Source organism: Nelumbo lutea, chromosome 5 (genome assembly GCF_056320005.1).
Source record: "Nelumbo lutea isolate HS-2025 chromosome 5, American lotus-T2T, whole genome shotgun sequence".
Classification (NCBI taxonomy): Eukaryota; Viridiplantae; Streptophyta; class Magnoliopsida; order Proteales; family Nelumbonaceae; genus Nelumbo; species Nelumbo lutea.
This window is the reverse complement of record NC_142688.1, coordinates 33,904,324-33,911,822: the sequence shown is the minus strand read 5'-3', so window position 1 is coordinate 33,911,822 and position 7,499 is coordinate 33,904,324.

Sequence of the window (7,499 nt, the reverse complement as noted above, 5' to 3'; positions counted from 1 at the left end):
AGGAATCAACTGAGCATCTTCTCATACATTGCTTTGAAACTAGGAAAATTTGGTATTATTTCTTAAACTTTATTGGTTGTAGTTGGGTTGCCCTTGAACATATTAAGGATTTCACCCGGCTATGGCAAGGAATAGGCCTTGGTAGGAGAGGTAAAAAATCTATTGGAGAACAATAGGCTATGCCATGATGTGTGGGTGTGGGAGAAAAGAAATGACTGCATATTTGATAATAAGGCTAGATCTCTCAAAGACTTAGTTTCTATGTTTTTTACCTTTGTGATTTGTGAGCTATTAATTCTGAAACTTCAAATGAGTCTTATTGAATGGAGTACTGAGAAATGTGTATAATGTTGTCCTTACTTCCCCCCTTAGTCGTAGTTGCCCCTGGGACATTTCCTTTAGATTGGAGTGGTGCTGACCCAAAGAAGAGTCAAGGGCCTAGGAGAGGAGGATACAAGTTCACCAATTTTTGTGCAGCTCATTAACTAAGATACCCTTAGCCACATGCAAAAACACAAGCATATATTTGTTAATAAGGCTATTGGAGAACAATGGCTCATGCAGTGGTATGGGGGGTGGGGGAGAATAGTAATAACTACATATTTTATAATAAGATTGTAGATCTCTCGAAGGCTTAACTTCCCATCTTTATTACATGTGTTTTTTCGTCTATAAACTCTGAAATTTTTAAAGGAATGTATAATGTTTTACTTACTTCTCCTTAGTCATACTTGCCCTCGGGACATCTCCTTTAGATTGAGGGGGGTCTGACTCAAGGAATAGTCATGGGCATTGGAGGGGAGAAGACAAGTTCACCACATTTATGTGCAGCTCTTGAACTGAGATACCCTTAAAAGACTGAGTTAGTAACCCACAACGTGCATCCGTCCAGACTTTCGCCCAAGCTGAACCATGGGCTCTGATACCAATTTGTAGCTCCTCAAGCGGAGTCACTAATCATGAGGAGACGCCAAAGCCTCGGGACTTGCATACATGAGATGGGTGTGCATGCATGCTTGTGTGATTCATGCTTGTGGCGTTTTTAGTAATTCATTATTTGATGTTGATTGAGATGCATATATGATACCTCAGTTGTCAATCATTTCATAAAATTCTGTTTTCTGTTTTTTTTTTCTGTGAGATAAGCATGTATTTGATTGTAAGCCCCTCTCCATCTGATGGTGTTTGAATAAATTTAATTTTTGACACAAAAAAAAAAATTATTTATTTTGGGTTCGCTAGCACTTTCAACCAGTCATTTGACACTTATTTTTCCCAGCATCATATTCTTCCATATGTTCATTATATGATATTTCCCCATGTTACTGGGGACCTTGTTAGTTGTTTCTTTTCCTATCTATTCCTTGGCTTAGTATCTTGTTAGAACATATTTTTGTATAAATGTATAGGTTTACTGAACTTGCATAGATACTTATGCACTGCTTTGAATCATTGACAAGATTCTAAATTACTTATCCATATTCATTAATAACCCAAATGTGGTAAGGGATCGTACCAAGTCATACAACCTCTTTCTTGTACTTGTATAAGTGTAAAGTGTTTGCTGTACAAGAAATTATTAAAATGCCCTTAACACAACCCATTACATATATACACCTGAAAACTTGCCCTTTAGTTGAGTGGTCAACTTGTATCAATTTATGATCTAACTGTAGCCTTTTGAACACCCTTACTTTGGCACCAAGGTGAGGGTAAGCAACAAGGAGGCGTCTTGTCGCCTAGTTGTGTAGGCGAATGTCTAAGCTTCGCCTAGGCGATGATTTTTTTTTAAGTAACAACATGTATCTTAAGGTAGTTCCTTAGGCTTCATAATCATACTTCCTTAATAAATATTCATAATTTTCATAAGAAAATTATAAACTTCATGTTAAAGTATAAAAAATCAACATATTCATGAGAAGAAATAGAAGAAAGAAAAGAAAATTTAAAAAATATAGGGGCTGAACCCCTATTTTTGTTATAAGAAAAGAAGAAAAGAAAAGGTGAAAGAAGAAGAAGAAGAAAAAGAAACTAGTATATAAGCACACAAAATTAGTAAAGAAAAAGAAAAAATATGTTGATTGGACAATATTTTATATTCTTCCTTACTTATTGGTTCAGGTTTTAAAGTCTTTGAGGGTTCAATACAACACTTAGCAATGTTTGTGTTGATTAAACCCTAACAAATAAGAAATTAATAAAAGGAAATTAGTACATCAACATACAAAATGAATATTTTAATTTAACCCTATTTTATAACACGCTATAGAAAACTGATTGGCGATTAAGCAAGGCGAGCCTCCAAATTAAACCATTGTCCTTTCTTTTATAGGATATGGGCTCACTTTCTGAAGCCGTTTGGTGCCCAATGGATCAAAATTTTATTCTAGCAAAACTGATTTCTTAAGTATTTCCTTTCTATTAATGCTTTAATTTGCTAATTGGGTCCAAACTCACATCATGTCATCTATATGAAACTCGTTGAACTCCTCTTTAGTGTGCAACCAATGGGAAACTAATAGACATTATGTCTATCGATATTCTTCAGCCAAGTGCTCCTTCTCCAAGAATATTATATGACATTTATCTCCTACACAATCCATAAAATAGCAGTTTCTCATACATCTCCATGCTATCTCGCCTTTTTTTTACTTCCAGGTGAGAAGCACTAGTTGAAAAGAGAGTTGTGAACTTGGGATATCTTTTTTTTCCCTGGGCAATTTGGGATATCTCCAAAACTTTGCAATAAAAGATGTTTTTTTTTTTCATTATTTGTCTTATAAGCCCCAAATAATACAATGAAAAGGTGGATTTGTATAGGAAATGGCTAAGATTAAGAAATTAAAGAGATTCCACCCTTCTAGAAGCCCTCCCATAATCTATTATATCTACTATAAGCTTGATCATATCGTTAAGGATAAAGATTGATCAACTGTAGAAGTATTAAAATGATGGCCTTCCAAGGGGGAGAAAGAATAACTCTTCTTGAAAGGCCTACTTGCCAACCAAGACCGTTGATTACATGAATGTTTTTAAGCACAAAAGCATAAACTATCAGTCTCCAAAGCAATCTCTTCAACCATGAAGTTTTTCTCTCTTAACCATTTAATTCCTAATCTTCTCTCTTTTTTCTAAAAGCACCTTCAAAATTTATCAAATGGACTTTTTTTAGGGTCATATCCAATCTACTCCTCCCAAGACCCCGGGTAGTTAGGAATAGGGAAACAAATTAGTTGATTTTACCCAAAACTGAATAGGACTGACTTTGAATCGCCCCCGAACTGACCATACCCAATTTGTTATTGGGTAAGGTCCAGTTCCAACGTTTGGGGGCTTTAGGCTTACCCTATCCAAACTGACCTGGAGAACCAGCCTTGATCTTGGTGGAACCAGCCTCAATTTAATCAATAAAGGTTATATAATTTTTGAACTATATTATTGTTATTATTGAAAATCAAGTTTAAACATTTTATAATTGTGATTTTTAATTAATAATATATATTGATAGTAACATTATCAATTATACAAATTCTAATCATGCAATTATGTTACATTTATAATTCATAATGTTAAAAGAGCATAACTTAACATATAGCACCATATTAAACTACCAAGGCCAAAACCAATCTTGTTAAAAGAACATGTTTTTTTTTTTTCTGTAAAAACAGGTTCCATTGGTAGACCTTGGAACTACCAAGGCCAAAACCAACCTTGACAGGGTAGGTTCTGGTTCCGAACATGGATCTTGGCCCCTATAAGGAAGGTTCGAGGTTCTGCCTTAAAACAAAACCAGCCCATGCTCACCCCTGGCCAGGAACATCACTTCTTAATGGCCTTTTCTTTTTTGTCATCTCTTGGTTCTCATGACCCATGAGAACTCTCATGACTTTTCAATTATTTTCATAACCTTTTCCGGTGTTTGAAGCATAGAGAAGTAATAAATTTATAACTTGAAGGTCTCATAAGTTAAATCTTAAGTATTGAAATAAGATGAGTAAAACATATCTAAAATACTAATAAAGGAAAATTAAATAATTCAATAAGACAAATAATAAAAATAAAGTAATACAATTTAATAATTAGTTAAAAATCTTATTATAATTATAAATAATATTTTAATATTATCATTATAAAATCTCTCTCTCTTTGCATGGGACATTTTGGGCCCACACATTACTATTTGTGTTGATGTTGAAATTCGACAAACACTATAACACATTGGTATTGTTTGAAAACACTTAAACAAGTACTTCTTTTAAGACATGGAACCACACATTAAGTGGTTTTTAAGCACTTATGGGTGTTTTGTAAAAAAGAGGGTAAGAAGCACTTGTTTTTAAGGAAGTACTTATTTAAAAAAGTGACTTCAAGTTAGCTTTTTTTCATGTACTTTTTAAAGAAGTACTTCTCCAAAAAAAATGAGACGAACCAGTCCCTAATATTTTCTTGTAATACCTAAAATACCCTCACACTCATTTTCTCATTTTTCTCTCCCTCTCTCCTTGTCTCTATCTCTCCGCCAACACGGCGTCGTCCGCCGGTGTATCAGCGACGTTGGCGGCTGGTGTCCAGTTTTGAAGCTCATGTTTCTCTTGTTCTCAATCTAGCTACTCAGATCTCCTCTCTGTCTCAGCGAAGTAAATATTCAAAAGAAAAAGAGGAAACATTCATTTTTGAGATAGAATCGCTTCTTCAACTTGATTTTCTGTTCTTTGTTTGCAATCTAGTGGATTTGGCAGATGAAACTGCGAAACATGTTTTCCTGAAGAGATTCGAAAATCACAATTTATAGGAAGATTTGATGACAAGTAGTTTTTTGCAGTCAGTTGATTCATTGACTGTTGGATTTTGTTGAATTTGATCGAAATATGGATTTGGTTTGTGACTATTTTATTAAATCTTGAATCATGAAATTGGTTTGGCTGTTTGGGCATGTGAGTATTGTTACAGTTTGCTTGAATTACATAATTTTTTATTCTTTAAAAAATAATATCAACGTTGTCAAAACTCAAAAGCAAGTGAAGCACATGATTGATATCGGGCCATTGACGGTAGAAATAGTGTTGACCATCCTTAATAATAATAATAATAATAATAATAATAATAATAATAATAATAATAATAATGATGATGATGATGATGATGATGATGTATAGCATGAAGTGGGGTTCACGTGGACTCTCACTTGTGCACGTGTGAGTCCACATGGACTCTCAATTAAAATGTATAGCATAACATATATATGTGTGTGTGTGTGTGTGTGTGTGAAGTGAGGATTAAAATTGTTATTTGTGTCAATATAAGCACTTTATGGGAAAAGTAGATTACCAAACAGCCTTAAGTGGTTGTTAAAACAAGTACTTGATCATCAAACAGGGTCGTAGATGGGTTAAACAAATATAATACCAATTTGAATAGATCTTGATTGATCCGGTTTGGTATGCAATCTGCTATATAAAATTTTGGAAAATAAATATTAGAAATGCCATTAATTTAATTATTAATTAACATTTTTGTTAAATATTAATTTCATTATTAATTAAATTTTGAATGAAATATTTTTTAATATATTTTCAAAAAAAAACTGTTAAAAATCACTAAATTTTTTTCTATAAATTATACTAAATTTTCACTGCTACTATTCTAAAAATATTTTTCTATGAGCATGAATTGTCTCATCTGTCTTATAGCTCTATTATAGCGAACTTAAGTTTTGGAAGCATTGAGTAGTAGATTAAATGCATTAAGTTGTTTTCTTATTTTGCTAATTTTCTAGGAAAAAAAAAACAAAGTATAAGAAGAAATGAACAAGGGCTAAAAAATCAATACGTATCAAGAAAGACAAAGTTCATGGACCGAGTTATTTAAATACCTAAAAGTCGTCAGACCCACTAGTTTCAATTACCAGTTCATATAAACTAGACCAATCTGGTTTGACTGGTTTGACTTTGAGAATAATTTTATTAAATAAAAATATTAGAAAATAAAAAAAGGGAAGATAACATAAAAATCTTTAATGATTTTGCTAATTAACAAAAAATGACAAAATAAGATTTATTTTGAAAAGAAATGCAAAACTTAATTTTTTAATTAATTGATAAAATAAGAGACATTTTAACTAAAATTAATATAAATATTTTAATATATTAAACAATATTTAATGAGAAAATATTAATAATTAGAAATTTACAAAAAATATAAATAAGGGAAAATTAAAAATCAGCAACTTACTTTACATGATTAACTTATTAAATAAAATAAATTGAATGACTTAGTTTTTATTAATTTACTCTAAAATTATTAAAATCAAGGTAAGTAATAAAAATTTAACACAAATTTATTTAACACCAACAACCAAAAATAATTTGAATTGGACTTGGAACCACTTGACCTAGTTGATATTTGTCATAAGGCTCCTACTAGAATTTCTTTTAACAATACCCATATCGCATGGTGCCCTATTAATATGATATAGAAAAGGACAAGTATGTATATTTCTATATTATATAGTGACATAGGCCACATCAGCAGCCCTCTCCTCCCATTCTCCCTTCTCTCATTTCTTCTTAATGCTCTCTCCTTTCTCCCTTACCCTTTCCCAACCCTTCCATGTTGCCATGTGGCAGCCCTCTCTTCTTTACTAGACTCTCTCTCTCTCTCTCTCTCTCACACACAGCAAACCCCCCTCCTAAAATTTCTCCTAAACTATCTCTCCCACAAAAAATGTGGTTAAACTAATTTGGGTAGTTAAATTAATTTGTGAAATATTTTTATATATTCAATAATTACTAATATTATTTAATATTATTCGGTAAATATCAACACCTAAACCATAACTTTTCATAATTTTGATAAATTGGAAAATTTAATAACTAAAAATTAGTTGCTGAAAATTACTGATGTTGGTAATTTCATTTCAAAAACTTTTGAAAATCAATTATTGAAATCAATAAATACTGAAAATTTAACAATTAATTAAAATATTAATAAGTACAAATTTAATAATTAAAATTATCGATATTTTTTCATTAGAATTTTTATTTTTTTACATTTTTAGTAATTTTGATGTTATCGGTATTTTTTAGCAATAAGTAGTTATTGATATTTTCAGTAATTTTGGTCAATTTATTAATATTTAATTATATTATCAAATGATAATTAAAAAGTTTTTACTATAATTTTTAGCAATAATTAGTGATTTTGGTAATTTAATTATTAAAAATTACTGATTTTGGTAATTTTATTTAGTGAAAGTTAAATTATAAAACTTCTAATTATTCAAAAAATAATAATTGGAATATTTTAATAATTTCCATAAGTATTGGAAGTATTGAATACTACATTTATAACTACCATAATTATTGGAACTATATTTTTGGGTTGGGGGATGACCCCCAAGTAAAACTGGCAATGGACGGATTTGGGGCAAGGATCATACTCCTCGTCCTAGCACCAAGTTTTAAATCAATCCCTACCTCTGATCTCAATCCCTATCGGGA